This window comes from Anser brachyrhynchus (assembly GCF_964034855.1).
Source record: "Anser brachyrhynchus genome assembly, chromosome: 3".
Taxonomy (NCBI): domain Eukaryota; kingdom Metazoa; phylum Chordata; class Aves; order Anseriformes; family Anatidae; genus Anser; species Anser brachyrhynchus.
Genome location: NC_137696.1, coordinates 121500283 through 121514796, shown reverse-complemented (window position 1 = coordinate 121514796; position 14514 = coordinate 121500283). Strand labels below are relative to the sequence as shown.

The 14514-nt window shown below is 39.7% G+C and overlaps 1 long non-coding RNA gene across 1 annotated transcript; it reads right to left on the bottom strand.

Annotated features, from left to right (window-relative positions):
• Positions 1-3456: 3456 nt before the first annotated feature.
• Positions 3457-12379, bottom strand: LOC308192305. Its single transcript, XR_013948712.1, has 3 exons — positions 11760-12379; positions 8537-8630; positions 3457-3996 (listed from the first exon to the last, which is right to left on the bottom strand). It is a non-coding gene; the product is annotated as an uncharacterized lncRNA (long non-coding RNA).
• Positions 12380-14514: the final 2135 nt, after the last annotated feature.

Sequence of the window (14514 nt, the reverse complement as noted above, 5' to 3'; positions counted from 1 at the left end):
GGAAAGACAAGTGTCATGAATGATACCAGTCATTTCTACAGTTTTCCTACAGAGTCTGAAGAAGAGTTCTCACTCCTTTCATTAAAAATCTATTGCTTTTAATTTTTTCTAATGAACGTTATAATGAAAATATTTTTTTACTTGTCAAAATGATGGCAAGATTTTTTTTCCTGTATCAGCTCCCAGTAAGAGAATGTTACGAACTTCTCTTATACTGCTGTAATATATTAGGTAGTGTCTTAGTAACATTCAGTTATCTTGGCTATTTTGAATAATCTGTAGCTGCAGAATCACCAAAACCTCAGTATATGTCAAGCCCTTTTTCTGTTCCACATACACAATTGAAGATGCTGAACTCAGAAGATTCACAATCACATCTCTGTACAAATGAGTTTATCTTTATGTCTACATAAGATTGCAGTTCCCAGCAATATATGAATAAAGGTAACAATGATGTGGTTTTTTAGTTCAAAATGGGCCTCAATTTTGCATCCTTAGCCAGAGATTTCAATTCTATGAGTGCTGGGCATTTTGAATCTATCAGTTTTCTGATGAAAAAAATACAAAATACACAGCAGAAAGGTTGAATGACCCACCGACATATTTATTTTAGCATTCCAACACTCCTTTATAGGAGCTTGTGCAATAGAATTGTTTCTGATGTAGGACTGAGACAATTTGTATAGTGTTCTATTTATCCCATGTTTTGGACATCAAGATAGCTCTGATTCCTCCTATGTAAGCAGTCGTCCCTTTAATAATGATTAGACCTTTTTTGAAAAATTATTCATATTCAAAATATCATTAAAAAAATTCCCTGTGAAAACACATGCATTAAAATCCCATTATGATCAGAAAAGTGTGAGAAAAATGTTAAAAGTAACCATTTTCCCACCTTTTCCTGAATGAGGATGAACTGGAGCACACATTTCAGTTCTTTGCAGAGCTATAAATATGGCTTTGGTTTCTTTGTTAAAATAATAATAATAATAAATGGAGCAAATAAAAACAAACTATAAGAAGTGCCCATAAATGTTATTTGACAGTTGTGAACAAGAATCTTCTGTAATGTTGCAGGCCTGCTGTGTCTCCTTCAGTCAGACCTGCATTCAGCTCAGATTCGTGGCCCAGTGGGAAGAGGATCCTCTCCACATGATACACAGAAATTTTCTGTACTTTTTTTGCCAGTAAGAATATATCAACCTAAGGTATCACAGTGTGTGATGGCTGATGACTTGTTCTTATTCTAGAGCAAGAACTGACCTTTAGCCTGGTGAGGAGAGAGAGCTAGTTATGGATGCCAAGTTTGGGAGTCACACAGGGTATTTGGACTCTTGGATTATGACAGTTCATGTTGTGAGACAGCAATTGCTCAAGGAAATTGTACTGGTCTTTAGTTATCGCATAACTGGTAACAAACCATAACCAAACACTGAATTTAATTATCAACTTGAGGTTTTCCTCACATTTCACCATAGTAAAATCAGGAGTAGATATGACCTTTATGGGATAGTAAAATTATTCAACTTTGGGGGTTGTTTTGCAGTAGTAGTATTCAACCTGTGGCTTGTAAATCCATCAAAAGCTATTCACTAGAACTGGAAACTGCTAATAATCCCCATATATCCTCCCCCAGCAGCTAACTTCACTGTCTAATTGATGCACAGAACATGGATGCCTCAGGAGAAGAAAAAAATAATAATAAAAAAAAGACAGCAATGTCTGGGCTATTCCCATAAGATAAGATACAATTGCGTAGTCTGCAATCCACTCTGCCTACACCCAAGCTGCTACCATGACACATTGCAGTTAGGAGCAGGCAGGAATATTTTTGTGTACACATACTGTGTAGTATATGTAACATAAGCCCAAAGCAGTGGGTTATCACTGACTACTTCATTCCCAGTAAAGTCAACATATCCAGGAATCATCAAGGGAGTTTTCCATGCCCAAATTTTTTACACTGTAAGGTGAAGTATCTTACTTTATCTATATAATCTACAACATATAGTCCATCAGTGCTACAGCTGAGGCTATATCTATATAAGTGATGTAAATGTTGCCAGGCCTGTCTTCTGATCTTAAGGCCAAATCACTGGGCCCAGCTACAGCTGTTACACTCCACACAGCATGGATGGATCCCAAACTATGTGTGGGGGATGGTCCTTGGCCCATGGTAACTCCTGAGTTATGCACTGGAATTGTTTAGACAAAGCTTAACAGCCTGAACTCCAGATATAGCCCATGCTAACAGTTTAAGCAATAGGCATTGCACTGCTCTGCACCGTTTGGGATCATGCTCTTTCCTTATATAATGTACAAATATAAATATAGAGGCTGATACCCACTAACCGGAAAGTTGCAAAAGCTGGAGTTGATGGAAAATGTCATGAAAACATTCCATAGCATGGGATTCATGTGCAGCTGGGCCAAAGCACTTGCCAAGCAGACTTCTCCAGTATGTATTTTAACTTTTCTTACAGGGGTGAAAATCAGATTTTGTGTTCAGCTCCTGTAAGGCAAATGGTATCTTTGTCTGGAGCATTTCAAAATGAATACCCACAGCCAACCTTCACTGTCAAGATTAAGAAAATCCCTTCCTATATTTGCATGCATTTTAGTCATTCAGTAAAGTCACACCCTTTGATCCTTCAATTATGTCTTTTGCAAGATAGTTTTACAGGAACACTCTAGATGATTAAACGTGTTCAGGGAATTCAAAATTGTTTTTTGTTTTTCAGAAATGAGTCTACCAACTGTGCTCATCTGAACAGTTGCTGGCTTCTGGCTGCCTTGGACAGGTATGAGTTCAAAAGTTGAGGTACCCACAGAAAGCTGCAGGTTTTTTAGAAACCCTTTGAGGAGGTCTGACACTTGGCCGCCAGGAATATTTCTCATGGTCCTGGAAAACTGCCAGTATTGCTGGAAAACAACTCTTTCACCTAAATTAATATTACATAAGATCTGAAAATTTAAATAAAGCTCTAATTGCATTTTAGGATTCTGATGCAGTTTATGCTGCTTAGTCTATTGACTTGCAAGAATAACAAGGTGAGGTCACAGTCAAACATACTGACGTACTATGATGAATAACAGCTAGCAAAATGCTGATGATACATTTGTTAAAGATGTTGCACATGTTTCTGGAACAGTGTTTTTCACATGCTTTAATACCAGAAGCCTTGCAGAGTCAATTTTTATTGATCTTCTGCTGGGGACAATTAAAAGTTTGCAACCATTTTCATTGAAATGTCTTGACACCTCATCTTTGTCACCAGGTGCAACAGGAGCTACAACTTCCAGACCACCAAGTCACGTAAAACAAATTACTCAGCTTCTCATTTTTATTGTATTTTATTTTACTACAAAGTGATAACAATGATCTCAACTCTTAAAATTGGGCAGAATCTGGCCTGCCACTGTCTTGATAAGTGCTGAGGAGCTTGACTTCAGGGATAGAAATTCTTTGCAACTTTTGGCAGAGGGAAAGCCTCTGCAGAGGAAGATCCAGTCTGCTTATCCTACATTCATTTAATATAAATGTCACTCATTTAATGTAAGTACTTCCTCCAGTGTGAGCAAAGGGAGTTGAGGTAAAATGGATCACTCCTCTTGGAGCTCAGTGCAATTCAGGGTTCAGCCAAGTCATGACAGACAACCCAGGAATGGGGAGATGAGATTCACAGTTTGTATCCTTGCTGGGTAGATTTGAAACCCTCTCACAGGGTTTAATCTATCATGGTTAAGCAGGCTTTTCAAATCTTCTCTGAGGAAGTGAAAGAATGGAAGATTTGGGGGATCTGAAGCAGATGAGGCAGACGTAAATCAAAGCCAGTTGCAGAATATTCATATGAAGGAAGATTTAGGGATTCTGGTCTATGCTACCAAGACTATTTCCGCCTTTCTTCCAATGACTGTATGGTAGAATACACAACCATTCCAGGGAGCAGAATCCAAAACTTCACTTTTGTTCCCCCCTGTTCTTGTAGGGGAACTCTTAGATAAAACAGAGAAGGAAATAAGTAAAATAAATAAATAAATGAATAAATAAATAAATTACAAGCATGCACAGTTACAAAAAGTTATTCCAGTGACATTTATTTCTGCTTTGCAACAGGAAAACTATGCAAAAATCTAAGATCTAGTTCTAATTTAAGAAGGTTTTAGGCTGTCTGTAACAACATATCTATGCACTAAGTTGTGAAGAGATCATGAAGGCAGATATTAAAAATTGTCATCTGTCCTTTTACTCAGAAGACTAACTAGTACTGATGACACTGAGAAATGAAGAAAATCTGGAGGAAAAAAAATAAAGGAGGCAAACATAGAAAATAAGGGTTGAAACTATTGTTAGCCCCTGAACAAATGCCAAGGATGGAAAAAAATGCCCTGTTTCAGAATCAATAAAAATAGGTTGAGTTTTGAGCTATCAGAAAAAAATAATCCAGGATTCCTTGTACTTTATGCATTATTAGTCTTGGGAATACTTTTATTCAATATGTATTGAGCATGAATATTAGTCAAAGGCTCAATTTATTATTAAGCACTTGTGTAATGAAAGCAAGAGCTTCACAAGAACAAAGACTCAGAAAAATCTGCGCATAAAAGGTGTATCATGTTTGCCCTGTAAATTTTAGCTTATCCTGCTAAATGTTATGTCTCTGCTTCAAACACCTTGAAGCATGGTCTTCACAATGTTGCACAAGGGAAATCTCCTCCAATATTTATGACCAACCTTCAATTGCTCACAATGAACTTAACACTCCCACCCCCAAAAAAAGACCATAAATCATGTACTTGATGCTTCATATCACCTGTCTGACGGCTAAGATGAATCTCAGATTGCCCTATACCATAAAAAAAAAAAAATTGAACTCTTTCAGTAATCGATTGAGAATTGTCTGCCTTTTTTCTGAGATTCTCTGTACTTACTGGTGGCAAAAAGAAAAGAAAGGATTTGCAAGAACTGCAGGAAGTTAAAACTGGTGGATTGTGGGATTGCAGCTGATCGATTTCTAGGGCTTACAGATTGTGTGCCCAGATAATTTCAAAGCACATGGTATGAAGGGGTCACATCAGCCTCATGCCAACATTTTTTTCAGCATCAGGCAAGACTGTCACTTAAGACCTAGCCAAAAGATTTACAATGTAAATGGTTAGTGCATATGGGCATTAGATTGCCTAAAGTCCCCAGCTGCCAGTGCAGACAAAGCTTTAATTAGACAGTAATGCTGGAAAAATTGTGCTAGTATGGAAGTTTTCTTTATTCAGTAGGCAGTTCTTCAAGTACTACTGAGTTGAAATCAACAACCAGCTTGACAAGTAACAGTGGCACATGGTTTTAGATCAGTATTTATTAACTATATTCAGTTAGCTAAAGGTAAAAGTTTATCATTATATCTCAAGAGGCATTTGATACAGTAAACAAGTGAGAACAAGTTTCCTTTAAAAGATTAGATACATATATTTAGAGATCTAATTTCTTAGGGAGAAACCTGATTACATGGCCAGCTTTTAGAGATTCAGAAGAACAATGTCCATGAGAGAAATAAGTAATTTTAAGCACTTGTTCTGCAGGCAGTTATACCACTTGTGTACACTAGACTGATAAATTAAAGAGGTCCTAGGAGTTTAGAAATAGTTCTCAGTAAATGGTATTAAAAATTGTATATTCAACTTTAGGCAAAGCCACCAAAGCAGACAAACCACCTTCAGTATTTTATTTTATTCATTGTGTGCCTTATCACTTATTTCTTTAATGTGTAAAATGAGGAAGCTGCAAAGAATGCTAAAACTTAAACAAACAACCTTTACCTTACATTCCTAATTCCGGAATAAAATGAAAAAGGAAAGTTTTGTGTTGTGTTTTTGTTTGTTTATTTGTTTTTGGCAGAAGTATAACCAAATTGTTTCCAAAAGGCCACGGTTTCTGAATTATCTGATGCACTGGAACAAAGTAAAGTCTAAAGTAGTAGTAAGCTACCCAAGGTGGTAAAATCTACACTAGGAACACGGAAATCTGAATCTGATGGCACCAATCAATTATTAAAGTTAATTTTCTGCATCAGCTACCAGCAAGAATTTTAGGTGTCCTTAGGTAAAGTAGAAATGGGACACTAAGGAAAAGGAAGAATAGGAAAAGATGAAGAAAAACCTTCCCTTCAAAGATAATTTAGTGTACCTGATAAGACTCTGAGCATTTGTAAGAGAATTCAGGAAAGGGTCAAGGTTTAAAGTGGTTCATACTAAAAGCTCTACAGGTGAATCACCCTAAAATATAGAGTCAGATTCTCATATTCACAAAGTCTTTGCAATGCAAACAAGCGTCACAAGATTGTTGCAACACATTTGCTCACATTCTAAGTCCCCTTTTGGCTGTCAAAGCAGATCAAAGAAATCTTGGTATAAATGGAAGTTGGATTTACGTGTTTAATGTACATGTAGGCACGCAAGGAGAAACAGCTTATTGTTGATACGGATATTTGAGGGGTTTCCATTTATGTGATTTTGAAGCACTTGCTTTGTCTCATTTATATATCATTCTCTTTAATTCTGGAGATGATTGAATGGCTTAATGTTTTTTCCTTGACAAAAGCAAGAAAACTTTCCTACTTGGTACTGTCTGTACTTTTCCTATGGTAAAATCCCTATTTTGCAAGTACACACACCTTGTGATACTCTTCTTTACAGGTGTGGTTTGATGAAACCTAAAACTTTAAATTTAATGGAATAACAACATCCAGGACAGTGGTGGGATAAGAATCCCAGGTACTACTTAACTATAAAATTATGCTACACTGGGAGAACCCACCTTTTGCTGTGTAGCACTGCCAAATGGCAGTGGTATCTACCAATGCTGTGCCAACCTTTTATTACTTTATAACAGGTAAATACTGAAAATTATGGCTAGTAGTACATGTGCCCCATTTCAGAACCCATTAAATTTCACTACTGTTAAGTTCTCCCTACAACAGATGAGGCTGGGGAAATAAGTGTGACCAGTGTTTATCTGAACTTTTAAAAGTTGGAATCCAGTTTCCTGAAACTTAGATGAATACTAGATATCACAACAGCCTTCAGCTGCCACTCAAAGTTTGATTAAATCTGCACTGAAATTCCAGATAGCTCCAGAACTGCCACCAAAAGCCAATGGTTACTTGCTCAGGGTCACTCTGCTGAAGTCAGCCAGTCATGCCGTGCACAGCATGCACAGAAGCAAGCAGTGCCTCTGCAGGGTGCTATATATTTCTCCCTCTGGGCAGCAGTTGCAGCACCAGGGAGTAAAGTTTCTTGTCTTCTCTGGAATAAATATGAAGAAAAGATTTTGTTTCATGCTAGGTCATTTGAAAATCTCAGAGGAAATTTAACAAGCTCTACCTATACACCTTACCAAAAGGAATCCCCTATAGACACTGTATGCACACGTGCAACAATGGACTGTGTGGTAAGTGAATAGATGAAAGCAATACTTGTCAAGATTTTGTGGGGGTTTGGTAATGTTGAGTTAGCTAATCCAGTCCAAGTTCAGTCAAGGGGATTTGACTTGTCTGTTTGCTTTAAACAATACATATTTGTATTACAGAATGTGTTCACATCCAGCATGTAACTAACTACTTGCAATGGTACACAAAATGGGATTAACTGTTATGGTGTTTTAAATTCAGAACAAATATGAGTGAATTAGTGTGAATATTATCCATGACTGATAATGGGTCAAAGTAGTCAACAGAGCATTACACCTGTTTTGCCCACATAGAACAAAAAATTGTACCTCGGTTTTAGACTACGGAAGAATTTTGAGTCTTGTAACCATGGCTTTCAATGCATATCGACATGATCTTAGTCTCTTGAATTCAGATACACTTGTAAGGGCGAGATCGAACTCATCTGATTTTAAAGGTATTAATCTCTGGTCAGTTGTAGATTTGAGTATCTACATAGTGTGTACTTCTGAGCAAGGTGACCAGGTTACTGTTGTTACCAATGGAGAACTGTGACAGGATTAAATATATTCATGTAATGTCATTTTACATGCTCAGAGTTGTATTATCTAGCATCCAGCTGCTGTTCCAGAAAGTTCTGGATCTCTTTAGGCCTCCCTTCCTTGCCGGTGCCATGGGTGTCTTGGATGCCCTGAGGCATCTCAGATGGTTCTAGATGCCTAAGTATGGACAAGGACCTCTGTCCACAGTGTTCATGTCTTCACCTAAGATAGTCTTGGCCATGGCTAAAGCTGATGAAGAACAACAGGCACATCTCCTCTGGTATAGATACATCTTAAAATCACTTGACACTTGTCAAACCACTGTTCTCTGTTGTCTGTTAAAGGAGCATGAAGCTTACCGGGTGAGGCAAGGGCATCTATATGCTAGTCATCCAAATATATGCAAGTGAGTCCTATTTTCCTCTTTCTGGAAGAGGCATCCATGACAAAGGAGCAACTCATTTTATATCCAGGCTTAGTCTTATTGTTATGGGACTATCCTCACTGATCTCAAAGAGCAGATGCAAAAGAAGAGTGCAACCATTCACTCACCCATCTCAGGTTTGGTGATGTGCTGAGTCAATGCATCAGTGTCTGTGAATATGATATTGTTCGCTTCAAACGTCAAGAAATAAAAAATCTCTTTCTAAAAAGCAGGGAGAAAGGACATAATGCTTTGTTTATATCACTTTCAAGAATAAAAATGCTAAGTAGTAACTAATATACCTGGGAATGCGATGACTTCACAATGCCCATAGGTAAATTTACAAAATCAGGGTCAAATGAGCTGATATCACTGGAACAGCTGCAGATATTTGGCTAGTGAGGCTGGCAGAACAGGATTTCATGACTTAATTGAATAGTTGGTAAAGCTTAAAGAAGGAAGAGAAGAAGGAAACCAGGCCCTTATTGTTGTTGTTGAGCAAGAGCTGGAGATGCCAAACCCTTTTTTTGCCTTTTTCCTTCAGTACTTGTTCTCTGACACTGCCCTTTTCCTTGAAATACCCAGAAACACCATTCCAAGACAACCAGTTCTTAACATGTGCAGTGACATCCACTCACAGTTCCCTCACTAAATGAAAGCATCAGCAAGACAGACTGGGGTTATGGCACCATTCCTCCAGGACATGATGGTTTAACAACCCTGCACACCTACCATGGACATAACCCCTAAAATAAGGATGCTAAATCAGTCATCTTTCTCTTCAGTGCAATGTGATTAATGGGAATACGTATGACACCTCTGTTAGGTACCTATAGATAGACCTGAGCCTGGGTGAAGATGTTGGTATGATAAACATAGTCCTGCTACAAATTAAGTGTCTCAATGCAGACAGAAAAGAAGCAGAACAGGAAAAAAGTTTATCAAAATGAGAGAAATAATTCATAAGAAAAAAATATCATCATCATGTGGTAAACAATAAAAGCTGGACTGCTCAGTCACCCAAATGAAGACCGGAAACAGGAACTCACTTAACATGGCCACGTTTCATATCACCTGCCAAACCTGTGAGCCCAGATCTTATCATAAGCCATTTACACTACTGCTGGATTCATGAAGCTTTTCATAACTGCTCTGACATTCATTCAGAAGAAACCCCAAATTAAGAAACACATACTCAGAATGATCCACAGAGGCTAGCATCAGTCTTCTTACTGGGGTGCTTTCCCCTGCATGTTGGAAAAGAGAGGAAGCAGTTCAGCCTAGGGAGTCTGGCTGAGCAGCTTTTTGTTTAAGAGACAAAATATTTCTCCAATCAAATCGTACATAAGCCTTCTTGAACAAGTGTTAATATCACCTGTTGTGGGAGCAATAGAATGAAGATGTGTCAACACAGCCTTCAGGGAGGGACAGCCAGTTGTGCAAGCCTGTAGTTTTCTGAGGGAACTCACCCTAGAATATGCTCCCCCACATCAAAGCCCTGACTGTAACCCAAACTAAACAAAGGAAAATCATCTCAGGTATTCCTGCCTAAATTATGAACAAAGCCCTGGGTTTCAGGAAAGACGCAACCTTAGAGACTTAAACAACATACCTGATGCTAACTGCAGAGTAATCCGTACTAACTGCATGTCCTCTTTCCTTAAAGCCAGCTTTTGCAAGTATGAGGATACTGGGTCACAGCATAAATCTTTTCTCAGTACTATTTGCCTTACTGCAGTTTGAAAAAAAAATCAGGAAAGATACTATTTTTGCAAAGTTGCTTCATTTTTTTCATCACCACTATAATTCTCAGAGAATCTGCAGTCTGATTTTCTATACATCTAAACAATAAATTAAATAAATAAATAAAATTTAAAAATAATAATAGTAAAAAAATCAAGGTATCTTGCCTAACTCTAGGCCTCTGAACTATAAGGATTTGATCTGGTATAGTCTGTCTATTACCACTGAATAAAATGAATATCTTTCAGACAATGTTTTAACCCACTTTTCAGAGACAAACCTGTAATGAATAGCCCTCTTACAGGTCTCTGTCTTCCTCTGTCTTCTACACAGGAAACCTACACAATCTGTTAAATTAAATTCTTTAGGTGAGAAGATTAAGTTAGGTCAGATGAATTCTACCCTCTGTTACACTAATTTACAATTTCATTTTCAGTGAAGCAAATACAAGATGAAAACCAAAAAAGAAAGAAAGAAAGAAAGAAAGAAAGAAAGAAAGAAAGAAAGAAAGAAAGAAAGAAAGAAAGAAAGAAAGAAAGAAAGAAAGAAAAAGAAAAAAAGAAAAAAAGAAAAAAAGAAAGAAAGAAATGAGATCCAATTTCTCAAACATTTTCTTTTTATATCAGACCCCCCTTTTAATTCTAGAGGAGCCAAATTAAGGAAATTTCTTATCATATGTGCAAATGTTATGCAGAAGCACACTCAGCTTTTGCTCAGGCAACAACTCAAGGATTTGAAGTACAGAAAAAGAAAAAAAGAAGCCTGACATTTAAGCAAACTGACATCTGTTTCATTAACAGACAACCTGGATAATTTGATTCTTGTGTAAAAGCTTTTCTGTCATAACTCTATGAACTGAAGAAACTGTTTAACCAGCTTTAGCAGAGTATAATCCCTTAAGTTCAATGTTATTTCCCTCACTGCACTTAGCAGTGTAAACAATATTATGAATACCTGGAAGCATTGCAGCAGATTCACAATAGCAACCTGTTATAGTCTGCACATGTGAAATTGTTTCTGACAGGAAAAAAAAAAAAAATAGTGAGGGGGAATGATCAGAAGAAAATTTTGGAAAATATGGGAAATTCATATTAATTCCCTGTAGCTATAGTCAATGTCAACTGACTCAGCAAAGAATATTTAACATTAAGGTTTGAGCAGTCCTCAGAATATCAACTTCCCTGTTTGTCAGCTGCACACTTTAACAACTGTTAGAATAGGTTTTTCAGCAAGTAATTTGTCCTATTGGTTCGGAAATGAGAATATTTAAGATATCACAGAATCACAGAATCGCAGAATCACAGAATCGTCTAGGTTGGAAGAGACCTCCAAGATCACCAAGTCCAACCTCTGACCTAACACTAACAAGTCCTCCACTAAACCATATCACTAAGTTCAACATCTAAACGTCTCTTAAAGACCTCCAGGGATGGTGACTCAACCACGTCCCTGGGCAGCCCATTCCAATGCCTAACAACCCTTTCAGTAAAGAAGTTCTTCCTAATATACAACCTAAACCTTCCCTGGTGCAGCTTCCCCCTCGTCCTGTCACCAGGCACGTGGGAGAACAGACCAACCCCCACCTCGCTACAGCCTCCTTTTAGGTACCTATAGAGAGCGATAAGGCCTCCTCTTCTCCAGGCTGAACAATCCCAGCTCCCTCAGCCGCTCCTCGTAAGACTTGTTCTCCAGACCCCTCACCAGCTTGGTCGCCCTTCTCTGGACTCTCTCGAGCACCTCCATGTCCTTCATGTAGCGAGGGGCCCAAAACTGAACACAGTACTCGAGGTGCAGCCTCACCAGAGCCGAGTACAGGGGCACAATCACTTCCCTAGACCTGCTGGCCACACTGCTTCTTATACAAGCCAGGATGCTGTTGGCCTTCTTGGCCACCTGAGCACACTGCTGGCTCATATTCAGCGGGCTATCAACCAGTACTCCCAGGGCCTTCTCTGCCAGGCAGCTGTCCAACCACTCATCTCCCAGCCTGTAGCTCTGCTTGGGTTTGTTGCACCCCAGGTGCAGGACCTGGCACTTGAACTTGTTGAACTTCATACAGTTGGCTTCAGCCCATCGGTCCAGCCTGTCCAGATCCTCCTGCAGAGCCTTCCTACCCTCGAGCAGATCGACACACGCACCTAACTTGGTGTCATCTGCAAACTTACTGAGGGTGCACTCCATCCCCTCATCCAGATCATCAATAAAGATATTAAAGAGGACTGGCCCCAGTACTGAGCCCTGGGGGACTCCACTAGTGACCAGCCTCCAGCTGGATTTGACTCCATTCACCACAACTCTTTGGGCCCGGCTATCCAGCCAGTTTTTAACCCAACAAAGCGTACGCCAGTCCAAGCCACGAGCAGCCAGTTTCTTGAGGAGAAATATACATTTATACAGAATAGAGGTGGGGACAGCTTAGAAATGTTAACAGTTAGTAGGAATTTTCAACAGGATAAACCTGCGGTTTCCATCATGGACTATATGTGCACCACTAAAAGCCACTGCAGGATAGGTTACCTTATATAACTAAAGCTATGGCAGGCTGGCAGTAAGCAAGGCAGAAAAATGAAGAATATATTCTCACAATGTAAAAACCATTAAAAATGACTTTCTCTTAGCCTCACCTCATCAACCCATGTTGATTTACAATTCATGCCCATTCCATTATGTGTTTTTGCTGGCACCTCTGAGAAGAGTTTGAATCTGTCTTTTCTATAACCCCTGCTGAAACAGTAATTAGATCCTCCTCACTGGCCTTCTATTCTCCAGGCTAACAAATGCAACTCTCTCAGTAACTCTACTTGTGTCATGCATTCCAGCACCAGGTCACCTTCTTGGCCTTCTGCTGAACTTGCTGCAATTTGCAAGTATCTTTCTTGTAATGTGGACACCAAGTCAACAAGCACCCATACTGAGAAAACACAAGATGGACAGAAATTCTGAGCTAAAAAAATTAAGTTGAAAACTCATGCACACCTGCACACATGCATGCAAATACATATATGTATATATACATATATATATATAGTGGTGCCTATTTATTCTTCATTCCATGCCTAAAAATACTTCTCTATATGTTCTAAGAAGTAGAAACCAGGCGTATTACATACACACCTATTACATTTTTCCTGTTGCACCATTCACTGGATGAATCAGCAAGAGTCTCCAATCAGTACTTGGTGTTCTAGTTATACATTAATTTTCTGTATGAGTTTCTTAAAGGTTTATACTGATGAGAACACAGCGGTCATGAACCCAGATGCTTAGGGTCACACTCTTCAACCTCTTTTTTATAGGTTGTTCTGAGTCTTGGTCTGCTTATTTTTGGTCAATAATGTTTTACACAGATTAAAGCCAAAATAGCCTGGAAGTCCTCCAGTTTTGCTTGGTAACTTACTCTGTCTTCAGTATCTTAAAAATAAAGTCAAGTATTTGTCAACTGCTTCAGTAGGGATTTTATATCTACTGTATGTAGTAGCGAACTGTGGTGGTTTTACTTGGGTGGGCAGCTGAACCCCACCACAGCCGCTCTCTCACTCCCCCTCCTCAGAGAGAAAGGGGGAGAAAATACGACACAAAGGGCTCAAAGGTTGAGGTAAGGATAGGGAGATCACTAAACAATTATCATGATGGGCAAAACAGACTCAGAATAGAGACAGTAAGATTTATTGCCTATTACTAATAAGCTAGAGAAGCGAGAAACAAAGGAGAAAAAAAAAAAAAAAAAAAAAAACAAAAAACACCTTCCCCCCATCCACCTTCTTCCACATCCTCCCCTCAAGTGGCACAGGGGAACAGAGGAACGGGGGTTGAGGTCAGTGTATAGCACTTCGTCTCTGCCACTCCTTCACATTCACTTTCTGCCCCTGTTCCACGTGGGGTCCCTCCCACAGGATGCCATCTTTCCTGAACTGATCCAGCGAGGGCTGCCCGCAGGCAGCCGCTCTTCAAGAACTGCTCCCACACGGCTCCGTACCACGGGGTCCGTCCCCCAGGAGCAAACTGCTCCAGCACGGGTCCCCCACAGGCGGCAGCTCCCCCCAGACCCCCTGCTCCTGCGTGGGCTCCTCTCCACGGGCTGCAGCTCCGTTCCAGGTCCTGCTCCTCTCCATGGGCCGCAGCCTCCTCCAGGCCACATCCACCTGCTCCACCGGGGGCTCCTCCACGGGCTGCAGCGTGGAGATCTGCTCCGTGTGGGACCCATGGGCTGCAGGGGGACAGCCTGCTCCACCAGAGGCCTTTCCACAGGCCGCAGAGGAACTTCTGCTCCGTTGCGTGGAGCACCTCTTCCCACTCCTTCTTCACTGACCTTGGTGTCTGCAAGGCTGTTTCTCACTCCTCTCTCTCTCCCAGCTGCTGTTGA